Source organism: Portunus trituberculatus, chromosome 19, assembly GCF_017591435.1.
Source record: "Portunus trituberculatus isolate SZX2019 chromosome 19, ASM1759143v1, whole genome shotgun sequence".
Classification (NCBI taxonomy): Eukaryota; Metazoa; Arthropoda; class Malacostraca; order Decapoda; family Portunidae; genus Portunus; species Portunus trituberculatus.
In genome coordinates, this window is record NC_059273.1 from 5,628,440 (window position 1) to 5,648,032 (window position 19,593).

Below are 19,593 nucleotides of genomic sequence, written 5' to 3' on the forward strand. Positions count from 1 at the left end.
ATTTAACGTATCTTTAGTTTCGTGATATTCGAAGCCTGTTCTATAATATTTCGCTCAGCACTAAAACCATAATTCATTCATACATGCTTTACTTATTTAGCACCACCACCACCGCTGCCGCCACCACCATCACCACCACCACCACCTCCACCGCCGACACCACCACCACCAGTACCATCACCACCACCAGCACCAGGTTACCACGTGATCATCCGGCCTTCAAAACACCATCGGGCGAGCTAATGAGAAAAGTTACCTGCTTCTTGCACACCTGTTGATCCCAGAGAGAGAGAGAGAGAGAGAGAGAGAGAGAGAGAGAGAGAGATCCCCAAAATTTATTCCACTTTACCTTTATTGCATCTCACCTGCCACGCTCTTTTCATGAGAGACGTGAATATTTAAACATGATCTCTCTTACAGGCATTCAGACCTCGAGTGTGATGGACGAGAGAGAGAGAGAGAGAGGAAATAGAGAAACACACAAGCAATTTTCCTCATATATTTGTAAATACATCCACACAGACACACAAGCTCACACATAGGAGGCAAGGCATTGAGAGATACAGCAGCAAAGAAAAATTAATAAAAACCAGACAAGCGGTGTGCATTTAAACGAGGGAGTTGGTGAACAGGCGGGCACAGGAAGAGTCTCCCAGTCTGGCGGGGGAAAGCCGAGACAACTGCCTGCCACTGCCTTCCTCCATTTGATTTATCTCCGTTCATAAAACCCGCAGCCAACAAACCAGAATGACGCACAAAAATCTACTACTCTTGTTCCTTTCATTCTTCTTTTCCTTCTTTTCCTTCTTTTCATTCTTTCGTTCTTGTTTTCTTTTTTTCCTTTCGGTTTTTCATCCTTCTGTTCTTCTTTTCCTCGTCTTATTTTTCCTTTCCTTTTCATCCGTTCATTCTTCTTTTTCTTGTTTTTTTTTCTTTTCGTTGTGTTAGTGTTTTGTTTATTCACTCTTTCATTCTTCGTTTCCTTTTTCCTATTTTTTTTTATATTTTTCTTGTCACTTTTCTTTTCTACTTCTTCTTTTACTTTTTTTCTCGCTTTTTCTTCTTTTTTCAGTCATTTTAATTCTTTCTTGCTTTTCCTTTTTCACTCAATCTTTTCCTTTTTCCTCCTTTTCTTTCCTTTCTTGTAGACGTACCTTCTCTTTATATTTTTTGTGGCCTTTTCTTATTCCTATATACTTTCTTTCTTCCCTTCTTTCCATTCTTACAGTGTTATTTCCTCGTCCTTTCATAAACATTTTCCTTCTTACAGTATAACATTCTCCCCTTGATTAAATTTCTTTTCTTGAAATGTTTGTGGTTTGTTTTCATTCCTATAATCTTTCTTTCTTCCCTTCTTTCTATTCTTGGATTGTCTATTTTCCTCTCCCATTTTTTTTCATTTTCATTCTTTCAGTGTCTTATTCCTTCCTTCTTCTCTTCTTTCTTTCTCTTCAGTCATTTCCCCTCTTCTCTTTTTTTTCTCTCTCTCCTTTCCTTTTCCCAGTGTCTGATTCCTTCCCTGCTCCCTTCTTTCTTTCCTTCCTCGCGGTGTCATCTCCCCCCTTTTCATTCTCCCTTTCTTTTCTTCCAGTGTTTTCTTCTTTCTTCTCTCTCTTGTTGTGTCATTTCCCTTCCTCTCACATTCTTTCTGTCCACGATCTTTGGTTACTGCGTCGGTATGTCTTTCTTCATTGCAGTCTTACATGAGTGTGGGGAGGGATGAGGAAGGTTGGGGAGGGTTGGGAACGGTTAGTGATTCCTGGTGGAGACGAGGCAGGAATAGAGAGAGAGTGAAGGAAGCAAGGAATCACTAGAAGAGGATGTGGATCGAGGCTAAGGGAGGGAGAAAGACAAGGCCCTTTACGTAAAATCAATGTATATATTCAGTAAAAGTGATCCATCTTTCTCTCCATCTTTCTCTCTCTCTCTCTCTCTCTCTCTCTCTCTCTCTCTCTCTCTCTCTCTCTGCTGAGGAAGCGTTTTGGGAGCGCGTTTTCAGGATGGTCTCGACTGACAGATGAGAAGTGAAACCTTTTAATGCTCTCATTGGTACGCAATTAGATCGAATCCTCTCTCTCTCTCTCTCTCTCTCTCTCTCTCTCTCTCTCTCTCTCTCTCTCTCTCTCTCTCTTCCACTAAATCCTTCACGTTTATTCATTTATTTTTGTTTTTTATCGAATACGTCTTCTTCTCTGCTCGTCTTCCTTTTCCTCCTTCTCTTCCTCCTCTTTCTCCTTCTCCTCCTCCTGATGAAAGAGGTACGAAGAGAACATTGAAGGAGTTTCTGCTTTAGCCTTGATTGTCAGGAAACCCCCAGACACACACGCACACACACACACACACACACACACACACACACACACACACACACACACACACACACACACACACACACACACACACACACATTGCTAAGTTCCAAACAGGAATGGAACACGCACGAAAGTTTGTACAGAATTGGAAGATGAAAACGAAAATGAAAAAAAGAAAAAGAAACACATGAAATGAAATAAAGAAAGATGAAAATAAAAGGTAGAAAATGGATAAATGAAGCAAAAATATAAATAGAGAAAAAGAAAGAGTTTGTTTAAATCGTGAGAAAGAAATGGGTTTTGCTTTATGAAGGATGAGAAGGACGAAATACTGAAATAAAGGAGATGAAAAGGATAAAAACTTGATTGAAAAAAGAATGAAAGAGAATAATAGGGATAAGAAAAAAACTAAGATTGAAAACAAAGATGAAATACGAAATATCAAAATATAGAAAGTGATGAAAAAGATTAACAGGGAAAAAAAATAAATTAAGAATAAAAATAAAGACAATATGAAGGTAAGAGTGAATAGAGAGACTAGAATAGATTTGACAAGTTTAATAAATGATGATAAGGATGAAGATAAAAAAAGGATAAAGATAAAAAATATAATAGTGATCGAAAAATAAAACGATATGTAAAAACTTTCATGATAATTATATAAAAGCACAAAAAAGAGAAGAATCAGGTCATCCAAGGGGAACTAAATTAAATATAATAAAATAACAATTCTCATAGCGCTGACTGACGAAAAAAAATATAAAACAGGTGACGATCATAAATAGAAAGGAGAATCAAACTGCAAAGAAAAAAAAACTATTAAAAGTGACAAAGAGATGTACAGAGAAAAAAATAAAATAAAAATAGAGAGGACGATGGAACTGAAAAAAACTATTAAAAAATGACAAAGAGATGTATGGAGAAAAATTAAATAAAAAAATACTCAAATGAACACAGAATAAATATGAAGCTACTGAACAAAAGTGAAAATAAAAAAAAAAACAAGTTGAGGAGAAAAAAATGAAAAAAAATATAAAACTGAAAAAAGAAACTACAAAAAAATAGAAAAATACACAGATATAAACAGAACACATATACAAAACAACAAACAAGCATGGAAATAGTAAAGAGAGAAGAGAAGAGCAGTGAAATCCTGAACAGAAACACTACAAAATGACAAGAAAAGCTCAGAACGCAAAAAAACGCAAAAGTCCACGAGATATAGAGAATCCACATGCTGATGGACGACCTCAATAAGAGAAACAAAAGACTGCGTTAAATGGAGGACAGGAACGGAATATATACTACATGAAACGTGCGCAACGGAAGCCATAAGCCATCGCACTCCCGCCAGTTAGGTCAGCAATAAATAGAAACATACGTGTGTGTGAATAAAAAATGGAGATAGTCAAAACAAACGAAAGGTAATCTGAAGAGAGAGAGAGAGAGAGAGAGAGAGAGAGAGAGAGAGAGAGAGAGAGAGAGAGAGAGAGAGAGAGAGAGAGAGAGAGAGAGAGAGAGAGAGAGAGAGAGAGAGAGAGAGAGAGAGAGAGAGAGAGAGAGAGAGAGAGAGAGAGAGAGAGAGAGAGAGAGAGAGAGAGAGAGAGAGAGAGAGAGAGAGAGAGAGAGAGAGAGAGAGAGAGAGAGAGAGAGAGAGAGAGAGAGAGAGAGAGAGAGAGAGAGAGAGAGAGAGAGTTTATGTGTGTTAAACGCCGTGAGGTATCTGAGAGAGAAAACAAACACCTAACATTATGAAGGACAAAAGAATAAAAAAGGAAATTCCATTATACAAAGAGGCTATATGTTAAGTGGCCAGCAACTACAACAACAACACCACCACTACAGCCACCACCACCACCACCACCACCACCACCACTAGTAACAGCAGGACAAGCAATAGCAAGAACGGTAGCTGTGATAATGAAGGGTAGTGGTAGTAGTAGTAGTAGTAGTAGTAGTAGTAGTAGTAGTAGTAGTAGTAGTAGTAAAAACAATAACAATAACAATAACAAAAACGAAATAACAAAAACACCAACAAAACCAACAACAACAACAATACCAATTACTACTACTACTACTACTACTACTACTACTACTACTTACTATTACACCACCACCATCACTACCACCACCACCACCACCACCATCAATACGACTATAACTACTACCACACTTTGCTAGAACTTGTGAGAGAAGATGAATCCCACTAATACCTTTTGATTGATAGATGGAGAGAGAGAGAGAGAGAGAGAGAGAGAGAGAGAGAGAGAGAGAGAGAGAGAGAGAGAGAGAGAGAGAGAGAGAGAGAGAGAGAGAGAGAGAGAGAGAGAGAGAGAGAGAGAGAGAGAGAGAGAGAGAGAGAGAGAGAGAGAGAGAAGAAAAAGATAGCTAGGAATAAAAGGAATGATGGATGGAGACAAGGAAGAAGGAAAAAACCAATGAAACGAAGAGAAGTGAGAAAAATTGCAAAGAATATGCAAGGAAGAATAATATAACTTACGAAAAGAGAAATGGAAAGGAAAAGTAAAGATGAATATAGAAAAAAATGGTGAAAAATAAAGGAAAGACAAAAAACAATGAATGAAAGTGATAAATAAGAGAAAGTGAAGGAAAATATCGAAAAAAGAAAAAAAAATACAAATTGCAGGTAAATGAAATAGATAACAATTTTTATTTGTGTAATATTATAAAAAAAATGGAAAAAAAACGGAATATTATTTTTACTTCTTTCAATTCCACTGATTTAGTTGAAATGCCCCACAATATATTTTCCTAAAGCTTTTAAAATCCGTATCTACTCTTTCCTGTCTTTTCCAATCAGCCCTCTATATATTCATCTCTCTCTCTCTCTCTCTCTCTCTCTCTCTCTCTCTCTCTCTCTCTCTCTCTCTCTCTCTCTCTCTCTCTCTCTCTCTCTCTCTCTCTCTCTCTCTCTCTCTCTCTCTCTCTCTCTGCCACGTCAATCTTCGTCTGTCTACTCTCTCCCTTTGGTGCTTTTTCTCGCTCAGTTTCCCCTAAAATCAATCCTTATTTCATACCTGTCTCTCTCTCTCTCTCTCTCTCTCTCTCTCTCTCTCTCTCTCTCTCTCTCTCTCTCTCTCTCTCTCTCTCTCTCTCTCTCATGCCTCCTTATATAAAAATATCTAATTTTAATCCTTCTGCCAAAGGAAACTCGTCTTCTCTCTTACGTTAATCTCAACTAAAGGGTAAAAGTTCTGAGAGACTGAGAGAGAGAGAGAGAGAGAGAGAGAGAGAGAGAGAGAGAGAGAGAGAGAGAGAGAGAGAGAGAGAGAGAGAGAGAGAGAGAGAGAGAGAGTGTCCATACCTCCTCCATGTTATTATCTTCTTCCCTGTGCATGTTTGTACTTGTTTTACCCCCTGCTATCAATTTGGATCCCCTCCACCCACCTGTCGCTCCTCCAGCCTCGCCTTGATCAGTGTATTGTATGTTCAACACTTCCAGCCTCAGTGTTCAATCACGGGCTATCGATCTGTTTATATCCCTACCTTCCTTCCTTCTCCTATCCATCCTCACCGCCGCCACCGCTACCACTACCATTTACATCCACTGTCTCCTCCTCATCTTCGTTTCCTTTCGCTTCTGGTTCATTCTCCGTTTTCTTTTTGTGTTTTTTTATGTCCTTAGTTAATGTTTTCCTTTTTGTCTCCTTTTTTTTACGTTTTGGTCTTTCTTTATTGTTCATTTCCGTTTTGTTTTCTTCTTTATCTTTGTATTTGTATTTCCTTTCCTTTCCTCATTCTTCTTGTCCTCTTTCCTCTTTGTTTTCCTCTTTTTTTCCTTTCTTCATTCCTTCCTTCCTTCCTTCCTTCATCCTCTACCTCTTCTCCCTGTCAATCATTTTCCTTTTTATTTCTGTCTATCAATGTTCAATCTTTTCTCTCATCCTACTCTATCACCTGCTACTCATTCTCCCCATCTTCGTTCTCTATCTCTTCCTCCTCTTCCTTATCCTTTTCACTTATTTTCCGTTCTTTCTTAGCTTATCTTGTACGTTGGGTTGATTTTCTTGCCATTTTTCTTCATCTTTTTCTTGTCCTTCAAGTCTTAAATCACCACTTTATTCTCCTCCTCCTCCTCCTCCTCCTTCTCTTCCCCCTTCCTTCTCTTCCCTTCTCTCTTTTATTTACATTTTAATCTGCATAATTCTTCTAAACAACGTGGTTATTTCTCTTTTTTTCTTTCTTTTTCCTCTTCTCCTCCTCCTCCTCCTCCTCCTCCTCTTAATCTTCACTTTTCTCTCCTTCCGTCTTTATCTATCTTTATTTATTTTCCAATCTACATAATGCTTTTAAAAAAAGTAACTATTTCTTATATCTTTTTAGTTTCCTCAACCTCCTTGCCTTCTCCTTTCCTGCATTCTTTATCTTAATCTATCATTTAATTCATGTTTATAATTCTCCTAAAACATAATTCTTTGTTTAATTTCTGCCTAATCTTCTATATAAAACTCAACTTTCTTCCACATTAAGGGAAAAAGAATTAAGCTTACTTTAACTTATGGTGTTGAGAGAGAGAGAGAGAGAGAGAGAGAGAGAGAGAGAGAGAGAGAGAGAGAGAGAGAGAGAGAGAGAGAGAGAGAGAGAGAGAGAGAGAGAGAGAGAGAGAGAGAGAGAGAGAATGCAAGATCTAACATGGCCTACTTCCCAAAACACACACACACACACACACACACACACACACACACACACACACACACACACACACACACACACACACACACACACACACACACACACAAATGGAAAACAAAACAAGCCACACACACATAAAGAGAGCACAGAACAAGCAACACAAACAACACAAATAAAAAGAAGCTAATCACAATTCCTTTTCTCTCACTTTTTTTCTCTTGGTTTTTATTCTCCTGTCCTTTCCTTCATTACTTTCACATCACGTCTTCCTCTTCTCAAAGTCCTTAAGTCTTCCTTTTATTGTCCCTGTAGAGAGAGAGAGAGAGAGAGAGAGAGAGAGAGAGAGAGAGAGAGAGAGAGAGAGAGAGAGAGAGAGAGAGAGAGATAGAGAGAGTTACATAGTTACAATGCCACAACAGATCTTGCAGTCTTCACGAGGTGACCTGATATGAACTATTCAAATGAGAGTGGAAGTAAAGGACAACAAAGCAGAAGTTTTCTCCCCACTCTCCACCTGCTCCAGCATAAGTAGTACAGGAAAATAGTTCGGAAATAAATATCTTACTGGTTTAGAAAAGGAAAAACCAGAAATTTTATAGGAAAGATTAAAAATAGATTAAATAAAATGCCTCAATTCCTAGAGGCAAGGAAGTTAATTTCCAACAAACAAACGATGAAAGGCCGTGGATTGGAAGTAAAATATTTGTGAAGACGGTGTTTTAAAATCTTTACCGTAGTGTAGTCAATTACGTTTCGTGGAAGAACATATCATAGATTAACTACACGGTTGAAAAATGGTTCTTGAAAGTTGAAAAATTTGCCAATAATTTTAAAACCGTTTCCTCGCATTTAGTTTGAACAATTCTACGTGAAATACATAATGCAGTCCATGTAATTAATGCCTTTGATGATTTTAAACACTTGTATTAAATCGTCTCTTACTGTTTTTAAATCCTTCAGTACCATGATGCGTTTCCATATTCATTCTGCTTATAATTTGATGGTTTTATACAGCGCCAGGAACTCATGTGGGAGATTAAGATAGTAAAGACTGTGGCCATTAATTTTCAAACCTCCAAAGACCATCCTAATGTCAATAAAATGGTCAAATCCTAGACAAACCTCAAAGTGAAAAACGAGTCCCAAAATTGATGTGGTTAATCTGACAGAAACAGATATAATTTTAAAAGACGCTCTCCTTGTTTTTCTTAAGCTTGATGCCATTTTTCTCACTCAACGTCTATAGGAAACTCATTCTAATTTATTGATGTGTTTTGGTAATAAAGACACTATACGTATTCATTGATCAAATTTCATAAAGCAAGAAGGTGCGAAAAATTTAGGATAAAAAAACTAGAAAAGAAAATATTTTATCTTACTCCTTCTTCTCCATTACATTCTTCTCCTTCTTATTCCTCCTCCTCCTCCTTCTCCTTCTCCTCCTCCTCCTCCTCCTCCTCCTCCTTCTCTTCATCATCCACATCTTATAAAGTCACTTATCTTCACTTCTTCCTCTTCCTTCTTCGCATCATCATATTTCTGATCTCTCTCTCTCTCTCTCTCTCTCTCTCTCTCTCTCTCTCTCTCTCTCTCTCTCTCTCTCTCTCTCTCTCTCTCTCTCTCTCTCTCTCTCTCTCTCTCTCTCTCTCTCTCTCTCTCTCTCTCTCTCTCTCTCTCTCTCTCTCTCTCTCTCATGGGGAAGGAAGGATACGGGTATTAGAAGACTTAGGGATTAAAGATTAGACGAAAAAAGAGGAGAGAAAATAAAGATAGATGGAGAGTGAGAGAGTTCCATAGTGCACATATTCTCTCTCTCTCTCTCTCTCTCTCTCTCTCTCTCTCTCTCTCTCTCTCTCTGTATGTGTGTGTGTGTGTGTGTGTGTGTGTGTGTGTGTGTGTGTGTGTGTGTGTGTGTGTGTGTGTGTGTGTGTGTGTGTGAGGTGATGCGTATTGATTATTCAAACAAGATGCAGCTCTACCTTTTCGAAAACTTGCCTAAAAATAAAGGCGAATACAAACAACCAGCAGATGGAAGAGGAGGAGGAGGAGGAGGAGGAGGAGAAATAACATAAATGAATACTAAGGAGAATCACACACAACAACCATAGATAGGCCTAGCGACGTTCTGTGTGCCTATTCTACCATGGATTTTTTTTAATAGGAGGCAGAAGGACAGCAAGAATGAGACAGAACGCACTACAACACGGAAAACCAGTCATCGAAGTGAGAGGAAGGACTGAAAGAGGAATAAGAAGAATAGGTTATTTTGATACTGAGAGAGAAATATGTTACTTTGAAATTCCATAAGAGAAAGTCATTTATTCCAGTAGTCAATGCAATGTGCTTATCTAACCTTTGCTCAAATATGTCAATGGTGTTTTCATTTACTGCTTGTGAAGAGAGAGAGAGAGAGAGAGAGAGAGAGAGAGAGAGAGAGAGAGAGAGAGAGAGAGAGAGAGAGAGAGAGAGAGAGAGAGAGAGAGAGAGAGAGAGAGAGAGAGAGAGAGAGAGAGAGAGAGAGAGAGAGAGAGAGAGAGAGAGAGAGAGAGAGAGAGAGAGAGAGAGAGAGAGAGAGAGAGAGTGTGTGTGTGTGTGTGTGTGTGTGTGTGTGTGTTCCAGGACTTAAAGATTCGATTAAAGAAAAAATGTTTGTCTTCGTCGGATCGTTTACCTGTTAGTAATAAAAGGACCAGGGTGTAGTTAATATTAACAGGAGGAAGGTAATAGCAACAACAACAACAACAACAACAACAACAACAACAACAACAACAACAACAACAACAACAACAACAACAACAACAACAACAACAACAACAACAACAACAACAACAACAACAACAACAACAACAACAACAACAACAACAACAACAACAACAACAACAACAACAACAACAACAACAACAACAACAACAACAACAACAACAACAACAACAACAACAACAACAACAACAACAACAACAACAACAACAGTAACAATGCTAACAAGGACAACTAAAACAACAACATACAACAAGGTGAGCTTTTACAACAATACTACTTCTAAACCACACCCAAATTTTAACAACACTAAGAAAATAACAGAACAAGAAAACAAACGATGAAAAGTAAAAGAAAGGAAGAAATCAAGAAAAAGGAAAAAGAAATTGGAAACTGCACTCAAAATAACTAAACTGAAGGGACAGCACAAGGAAACACAACTTAACTGAACAAATAGCAACACAACTTAACTGAATGGAAAGCACAAAGAAACACACCTGAACTGAAAGGAAACACATGAAATGAACTTAAACTGATGAAAAACACAAGAAAACACTGCTCAGTTCAAAACATAAGAAAAGACAGCTCGATGACAGACACAGAGGCAGGAAACCCTCTTACAGCTGGAGAAAGATTCAGAATCACACGCTCTGAACACTGGCGAGGCTTTGTGCTAGGGGAGGGCAGCAGGGAAGCGAAAGGAGAAGAGCTACCAAAGAGCTTCTGAAGGCTACGTAAGAGGAGAGAGTACAGACTGAGAACGTTTTTTTTTTATTACATCAGGCGTGTATGAGTAAAATAAGAGGAGATAAGAGGGAGATGAGGATACTAAATTGTATAGTGTATAGGTACTTCGAAATACTTGAATGTTAAAGAGAAATATCATTATAAAAGATGGTGTTTGATATTTTTCTTCATTTTTACTCTATTATTGTATGAATACCGAAGATAAAAGGAAGATAAGAGAGAAATATGCATAGATACTTTTACTAAGGGATGAAAAAGAGATACAGTAAAAAAAAAGTGATGAGTTTTTACACTAACTGAGAAATAAGTGAAAGATAAGGAAGAGAAACAAAAACACACAACACTATAAGGTACGTTTACTATAAAAGAGAGAGAGAGAGAGAGAGAGAGAGAGAGAGAGAGAGAGAGAGAGAGAGAGAGAGAGAGAGAGAGAGAGAGAGAGAGAGAGAGAGAGAGAGAGAGAGAGAGAGAGAGAGAGAGAGAGAGAGAGAGAGAGAGAGAGAGAGAGAGAGAGAGAGTGAGAGAGAGAGAGAGAAATTATAATACGAAGGTACATTTACAAGAAGATGACTACTAAGAGGGTGGAAGTCTTCTGTAAGATGCCTGCCTTGAAAGAAGAACGCAAGAGGGAGTCTATAAGGATTCTCTAAACCAAAGGGAGTATTATGACTGCATTATTGTACATTGTCGGGGAGGAACGCCAGGAGTGAAAGGGATGATCTACATAATTCACGTACTGGTTATAGTAAGGTACAGAGAGAGAGAGAGAGAGAGAGAGAGAGAGAGAGAGAGAGAGAGAGAGAGAGAGAGAGAGAGAGACACACACACACACACACACACACACACACACACACACACACACACACACACACACACACACACACACACACACACACACACAGATAAGATTCTCATCAAATACTTCAAATGGAGAACAAAAATTCTGAAAATGCGTAGAAAATCTCTCTCTCTCTCTCTCTCTCTCTCTCTCTCTCTCTCTCTCTCTCTCTCTCTCTCTCTCTCTCTCTCTCTCTCTCTCTCTCTCTCTCTCTCTCTCTCTCTCTCTCTCTCTCTCTCTCTCTCTCTCTCTCTCTCTCCTCCTCCTCTTCCATTCCTCCTCCTCCTCCTCCTCCTCCTCCTGCTCCTCCTCCTCCTCCTCCTCCTCCTCCTCCTCCTCCTCCTCCTTAATTATCTACACCACGTGCCTCTGTTTACCTGTCATCTCCCAAGGATAGTTAAGATTCTCAGGTAATTAAAAACAACATTGGATTGATATTTTTTCCACCTTTTAAGAAAAAACTTCCATAGCTGTTTTACTTTGATGTCAGTTTGTTCACTCCTAAAGTAATTACATTTTTGTAGTACCTGGTGTTTCTTTTGGAAATTAATGTTGTTTTTATCTCTCTCTCTCTCTCTCTCTCTCTCTCTCTCTCTCTCTCTCTCTCTCTCTCTCTCTCTCTTCCTGTAGTGTTCATTTATCAATTTTCTCTGAGTTTTATCTAACGTATGAAAGATTTTGTGTTTGTTTTATTGCAATGGATGGAAATTAATCATCATGGAACAGATAAAATGCAATGAGTAAGGGAGAAAATTAATCTGTGTTGATCATAAAACCATATATCCATCACCATTTTCAGCAACTGCACTAACAAAATCAACACCAATATCATCATCACCACCACAACCTTCACCATCATGACAAAACAGCCTTCTTTATTACCACTCATTCCACTACAATCACCACCACCACCACCACCACCACTGCCAGAATACAGGAGTCTCCATTATGCAATCACCAATGCCTCATAACAACGCTGCTGTTAATCATACCACCACCATCACCACCACCACCATCATCATTATCACTGCCACGTCAACAATAAGAGGAGAAACAGGTGACATCAAGCGCCATCTGTATTTTGTGCTGGTAAACTACACTCGATGGACGCTTCACGACCTCATTAAGCGTTATTTCCGGGCTTTCGTTACCTGTCTATTGTCTCCTCACCAATTAAATCATACAGGTAAATTTTTTCCTGAATAGGGAGGAAAATATGGGGAAAGAACTACTACTACTACTACTACTACTACTACTACTACTACTACTGCTACTACAACTACTTCTATTATTACTACTTCTGCTACTACTGCTGCTGCTACTACTACTACTACTACTACTACTGCTGCTGCTGCTGCTGCTACTACTGCTGCTATTACTGCTGCTGCTGCTGCTGCTGCTGCTACCACTGCTGCTCCTACTGCTGCTACTGCTAAAACTGCTAACACTGCTGCTACTACCTGCTGCTGCTACTGCTGCTACCACTGCTGCTATTCTGCTGTACTGCTGTTACTGCTGCTGCCATTACTGCTGCTGCTGCCATTGCTGCTGCTGCTGCTGACATTGCTACTACTGCTGCTACTGCTGCTGCTGCTGCTGCTACCACTACTATTACTATTACTATTAATGTTACTACTACTATTACTATATACTACTACTATTACTACTACTACGTCTACTACTACTACTACTACTACTACTACTACTACTACTACTACTACTACTACTACTATTGCATTTTCGTGCCATTCCGGAGAGGTGTGAGACGACTTTCCCTCTACACTCACCTGTCACACCTGCCATTAAACTTTCAACTGCAGGAGAGGTGGAGAGGAAAGCAGTGCGAGTATGTTCGGAAGAATTTGACAGGTAAGCTCTCACTCTCACTCTCTCTCTCTCTCTCTCTCTCTCTCTCTCTCGTGCCTACCAATTAGCTTGTTGTCTTCACTCTTACCCCCAAAAGTTTAACCTTAAGTTCTCTCTCAAGTTGTGACCTGATAACTCCCCTTCTGCCTCTGCCTCTGCCTCTGCCTCACTTCCTCCTCCTCCTCCTCCTCCTTCTCCTCCTCCTCCTCCTCCTATATTTAATTTTCCTCTCCTTCCTCTTTTAGCTCTTCGTAACTTGCTTTGTGTCTCTAATCGTTAAATTCTCTCTTATTTCTTCTATTTCATTTCCTCCTGGTTCCCCTCCTACTCCTCCTCCTCTTCCTCCTCCTCCTCTTAATCCTCCTCCTCCTACTCCTCCTCCTACTCTTCCTTCTCCTCCTCCTCTTCCGTCTTATCTTAATACTGTAGTTACAATTAGATCCCAAACATCTAAACAAGGACTTTTGAATCTGTTGGTGATTGTATATTCTGCTTCCTCCTCCTTCCTCTTCCTCCTCCTCCTTCTCCTTCTTCCTTCTCTTCCTCTTTTTCCTCCTCCTTCTTCCTTTTTTTTATTTGTTTTCTTATTATTATTCTTTCTCCTTCTTCTTGTCGTCCTCGTCTTCTTACTTCAATCTTTCTGTCTTATTCACACCCAGATGTAACGTAATGGTGCATGAGAGAGAGAGAGAGAGAGAGAGAGAGAGAGAGAGAGAGAGAGAGAGAGAGAGAGAGAGAGAGAGAGAGAGTCATATAAAATCTCATAGGACTAGATTGGTTGCCGTCTTGGAATTTATTATTTTGCTTATTCTTTTGTCATTTTCCTTTACTTAATTTTTTTTAAGAGTGACAAAATAAATGTAAGCCTTTTTTTCTTTTCTATATTTTTTGTATCCATGGCATACAAAAATATTCTCTCTCTCTCTCTCTCTCTCTCTCTCTCTCTCTCTCTCTCTCTCTCTCTCTCTCTCTCTCTCCGATGATTAGTACGGAGGAGAGAAGATCGTGACTGAAAGATTGGGAGATTGCTAACCTAGATTTCCTGGAGAGAGAGAGAGAGAGAGAGAGAGAGAGAGAGAGAGAGAGAGAGAGAGAGAGAGAGAGAGAGAGAGAGAGAGAGAGAGAGAGAGAGAGAGAGAGAGAGAGAGAGAGAGAGAGAGAGAGAGAGAGAGAGAGAGAGAGAGAGAGAGAGAGAGAAGCCTCGTAAAAATAAAAAATATCATCAAAACACGAATATATTACCATCAAACAGACAGACAGAGAGAGAGAGAGAGAGAGTCGTACAATATACACGGAAGCATCTCTTCAGTATTAGGATGAGCGTCAGGAAACAAATGGAGCGAGATGCTGACTGGCTGCCTCGGAGACTTCTAACAGCCAATCACAGGCCAGATAAAAAAGATACGTTCGTCTGTGTGTGTGTGTGTATGTGTGTGTGTGTGTGTGTGTGTGTGTGTGTGTGTGTGTGTGTGTGTGTGTGTGTGTGTGTGTGTGTGTGTGTGTGTATACGTTATGGAAGTTTGATATAATAGAGAGGAACAACAAGGAATAAAGATAAGAAGAGAGAGAGAGAGAGAGAGAGAGAGAGAGAGAGAGAGAGAGAGAGAGGAAAAGCCACATCCAAAGCTGATTGGCTGAACTCCAAAGTGAATGGCCAATAGGAAAACAACATTACTGGAAACCTCTTCTTTCTCTCTCTCTCTCTCTCTCTCTCTCTCTCTCTCTCTCTCTCTCTCTCTCTCTCTCTCTCTCTCTCTCACACACGGAAAGTTAAAATTGGAGTCATAAAACATAAAATAAAATTAATGGAATCTTTCAACTTTTTCCACCAAATGAATCCCCCGATGTGATTTTTCCCATCAGTAGATAGACGGACTGGGAAATAAATAGATCTGGACACAGAAATAGATACATACGTAGATAGATATACAGGAAAAGGAGTAGATAGGTAAGTAGATAGATAGATAGTTAGGTTGGTTGATAGATAAGTAGATAGATAGACAGATAGGTAGATAGATAGCGATTGATAGATATATGGATAAATGGAATTACAGAAAGCCTTACTAATATACAAGAAAAATTGAGCATCTGATTGATATATTTGAAGATAACACGATAGAACCAAACAGACAGACAGACAGATAGATAGACAGACAGACAGATACATAGACAGACAGATAGACAGACAGATAGATAGATACATAGACAGACAGACAGACAGACAGATAGAAAAGACAGATACAGATCCAGAGAAAAGAAAATTAGTTAGATAAAGAAATCCTAAAAAAAAAATAGATAAATACATACAATCACACACACAGGCAGTAATACATTCAATCATACAGGAAGTAATACAGATAAGAGCCAAAATAATACACAGATATACAAAAAAGAGAGAGAGAGAGAGATTGGTGAGTTATTAAGGGAGATGGAAAGGTAAACAGAATGATGCACAAAATTTATAGCGATGTGCCAGAAATAGAAGGTGGAAAAATGGATTTATTTTGATGCATTATTTTTTTTTTCAAGCTTTTGTATTTATATGAAAAATAAAATATCGGAACAATTTGCTTTGATTTATTTGAAGTGTGTGTGTGTGTGTGTGTGTGTGTGTGTGTGTGTGTGTGTGTGTGTGTGTGTGTTTTCAAAGGAAGGAATTCAATACACACACACACACACACACACACACACACACACACACACACACACACAGACAAAGACGATCATGAGAGCAGATTAGTCCCCGTCACACAAAGCTAATTACTGCCCGGGGACGTCTCACTGGGGCCCGTCTTACCTGTCAGGAGTGTTTGGGCGGCAAGGGAAGAGCGAGTTAAGGCAAGCAGAGGAACCAAACTTCGACTTACACGGCAGGGAAGGGAACGAATGAACGGAATACTGAGGGAAATGGAACGTAAGTAGAGAGAGTAAAGTAGAAGGGATTGAAAGGGACGAGATAAATGAAATGGTACGTAGGAAGGACGATTTCAGAATAGGGGGAATAAATGAATACAAAGGAATATACAACATAATACAAATTAATAAACAAAGGAATGGAAAGGAAGTCCAAGGAGCAACAGTTCCTAATTCGTTACGAGGCTGTTTTGATAATAATTCTACTCTGTTAGTGCATGAAATACATGACAGCTACCAAAAAAGAGGGAAAAAGAATGAGATAAGGGGAAAAGGTGACAAGGAAGAAAGAGAAAGGCTAAAGGAAAGAACACAGGAATAGAACACGAACAAAAAAAGTATATAGAAGAGGAAATTTTATGAGAAATGCAGTAAAAGGACAGCAAAAGGTAATGAAGTTAACAAGGGAACGAAAATAGACAGAACACAAACGAATAGAAAAGTAATTAGGAAAGCAATTATGGAAGAGGGAGTAAAAAGGAGGCAACAAGGAAGTGGAGAGTTCTGAAAATATAGAAACAGACGAGGCAATACGAATTAATGAACCTAAATAGGGAAAGATAAAGATTGCTAAATAAAGGGAAAGAGAAAATAAAATAATCTTAAGCTCAACAGCAATCATCGGATTTACCAAATTGCGTTGCACAATAGACAGATCACACGCAAAGGTTGAAAAATAGAGATAGAGAAAACATTAAGCAATGAGATAGATAGATAGATAGATAGATAGATAGATAGATAGATAGATAGATAGATAGTTAGATAGATAGACAGAGAGAGAGAGAGAGAGAGAGAGAGAGAGAGAGAGAGAGAGAGAGAGAGAGAGAGAGAGAGAGAGAGAGAGAGAGAGAAAGGCTATAGAGGAGAGAGAAGGAGAAGTCGGAAAGAGGAACTAGAAAGAAAAGAAAGAGAGCAAAGTGCATAATGCAAAACTTTGGGAAATTGCGTCTGCAGAAGTGAGTGAACGACTGACTAAATGACTGACTGACTAACTCACTGACTGACTGACTGACTGAATGAATGAATAAACATGCCTGGCGAATGCTGAATGAGAGGGAGACAGAAGGGACCGGAGGAGAGAAGGGAGAAGAGGGGGTATGGTAGGAGGAAGAGGAGGAGAGGAAAAGAAAGAAGAGGAGAGGAGCAGAAGGAATAAGGAGGGAGAATGGAGTGCATGGCAAGAAAATTGAGTGCGACTGTCTGTGAAAAAGACTGAGTGAGTGAGTGAGCAAGTGGGTGAATGCGCTTTGGTTAAGAATCAGAGAGAGAGAGAGAGAGAGAGAGAGAGAGAGAGAGAGAGAGAGAGAGAGAGAGAGAGAGAGAGAGAGATCATTATTACCATTACAACAATTTATTAGTGTTATTTATGGCATAGCTGTTAGCCATCACCTCTTCGTTAGAACTGCCTAGACAACACCAAACTACACCAAAAACTTCCACCTCAAATATACCCACTCACCCCCAACACAGACACACACCTTATACTCAACTTTCAATTATAAAAGCGACAGTGAAAAGAAACACTTGCATCTTGACACGTGTATTCTAGAGCACTTCATCGTCAGGTAACAAGGCGCAGAGAGAGTGGCTAAGTATGTTTCCTCACACCTTCCTCTTGCCTCTTCTTACCTCTATCCTCTCACCTATTTCCTCTCACCTTCTTTCTCGAGAGACTCAATTAACACACCTTGCGTAACTTTACCTCTTCCGCCTCAGGTAAGCGAGATAATCAGATACAGGTGTTAATACTAGTACCTCCACTTCCACTAATACAACTACAACAACAAAAACTACTACTACTACTACTACTACTACTACTACTACTACTACTACTACTACTACTGATACTGATACTATCGCTGCTTTCATGGCTTTGTTCTTACGAGGAGATAAATTTCGAGTGCAATTGTGATAATGTTTCCTTTAGTGTGTGTGAGAGAGAGAGAGAGAGAGAGAGAGAGAGAGAGAGAGAGAGAGAGAGAGAGAGAGAGAGAGAGAGAGAGAGAGAGAGAGAGAGAGAGAGAGAGAGAGAGAGAGAGAGAGAGAGAGAGAGAGAGAGAGAGAGAGAGAGAGAGAGAGAGAGAGAGAGAGAGAGAGAGAGAGAGAGAGAGAGAGAGAGAGAGAGAGAGAGAGAGAGAGAGAGAGAGAGAGAGAGAGAGAGAGAGAGAGAATGTGTGTGTGAGTGTGTATGTATTTAAGGGACAAGTCAATTCACACAGTCACACACACACACACACACACACACACACACACACACACACACACACACACACACACTCACACACACAAAGGCGGCCCGATCGCCCCTAACAGACCAAAATGAACCAGGTAGAAGCGCTCACGGAATTGGCGACCGTCGCGGAATCAACCCGGAACTAGTGTAGGAGTATTGCCAATAAAACCAGGTTGCAATATGGCGCGTGTTTGAAGCTAGCGAGAAACACTGGCCTAATATTTTTTTCCTCTCTCTCTCTCTCTCTCTCTCTCTCTCTCTCTCTCTCTGGTTTCGTACAAAGAGTCCTGCAACAAAGGACACATGTTTCGTACACGTTTTGGCCTATAATTAGGATTCTGGAATGAGAGAGAGAGAGAGAGAGAGAGAGTGTGTGTGTGTGTGTGTGTGTGTGTGTGTGTTCAGTGTACGATGTGCGAAATGTTCATATGTGTACGTATATGTATGTGTCAGTGTATGTACATAAGTATGTATTTATCTAAGGACATCATACATCACATTTTCTTGCCTCTTCTCCACTTTATCTCCTCTTCTTTTCTTCCATCATCAATCTCCTTTTATCTTTTCTTCCTTTCCTCTTCACTTTCTCTCTCTTCTTTCTGCCTTTCTTCAAGTCGATTGATGTCTGGCTCTTTAATCACCATCGTTATTGTTATCACAGCCATTACTCACATTCCTTCAGTGTCTTTCCCCTAAACGATCATTCTTTTCCCCATTGTATAAGACTGGAACTATTAAAACTACAAACCTTTTCTTCAATAAGTCAAATAGTTTTCTTATTTTCTATCTTATGTCCCATCTTCCCTCCTCACTGGCGGGTCTGTGTTTTCCTCCACCACACACTAAGAACGCCTGCGAAGTTTAAAAGTCGATTTAGACAAACTTTTCCAATTGGGTGTTGCAAAAAAAGGGATATCCTGTTTCACTTCTCACGAGAATTTTGTCAACTTTCTGCAGCATTAGCATAGGCAGTGGTAGTAGCAGTAGTAGTAGTAGTAGTAGTAGTAGTAGTAGTTGTTGTTGTTGTTGTTGTTGTTGTAGTAGTATTAGTAATAGCATAAGAAGTAGTAGTAGTAGTAGTAGTAGTAGTAGTAGTAGTAGTAGTAGTAGTAGGAGGAGGAGGAGGAGGAGGAGGAGGAGGAGGAGGAGGAGGAGGAGGAGGAGGAAGAGGAGGAGGAGGAGCAGGAGGAGAAGGAGGAGGAGGAGGAGGTGAGGAGAACGACAACAACAAAAATCGAGGAGGACAACAAAGAGGGCGGGAAAGATAAACAAAA

The 19,593-nt window shown here is 39.5% G+C and overlaps 1 non-coding gene across 1 annotated transcript; it reads left to right on the forward strand.

Moving 5' to 3' along the window:
• Positions 1-15,753: 15,753 nt before the first annotated feature.
• Positions 15,754-15,929, forward strand: LOC123506394. Its single transcript, XR_006675422.1, has one exon. It is a non-coding gene; the product is annotated as a small nucleolar RNA SNORA23 (small nucleolar RNA).
• The last annotated feature ends 3,664 nt before the right edge of the window (positions 15,930-19,593 follow it).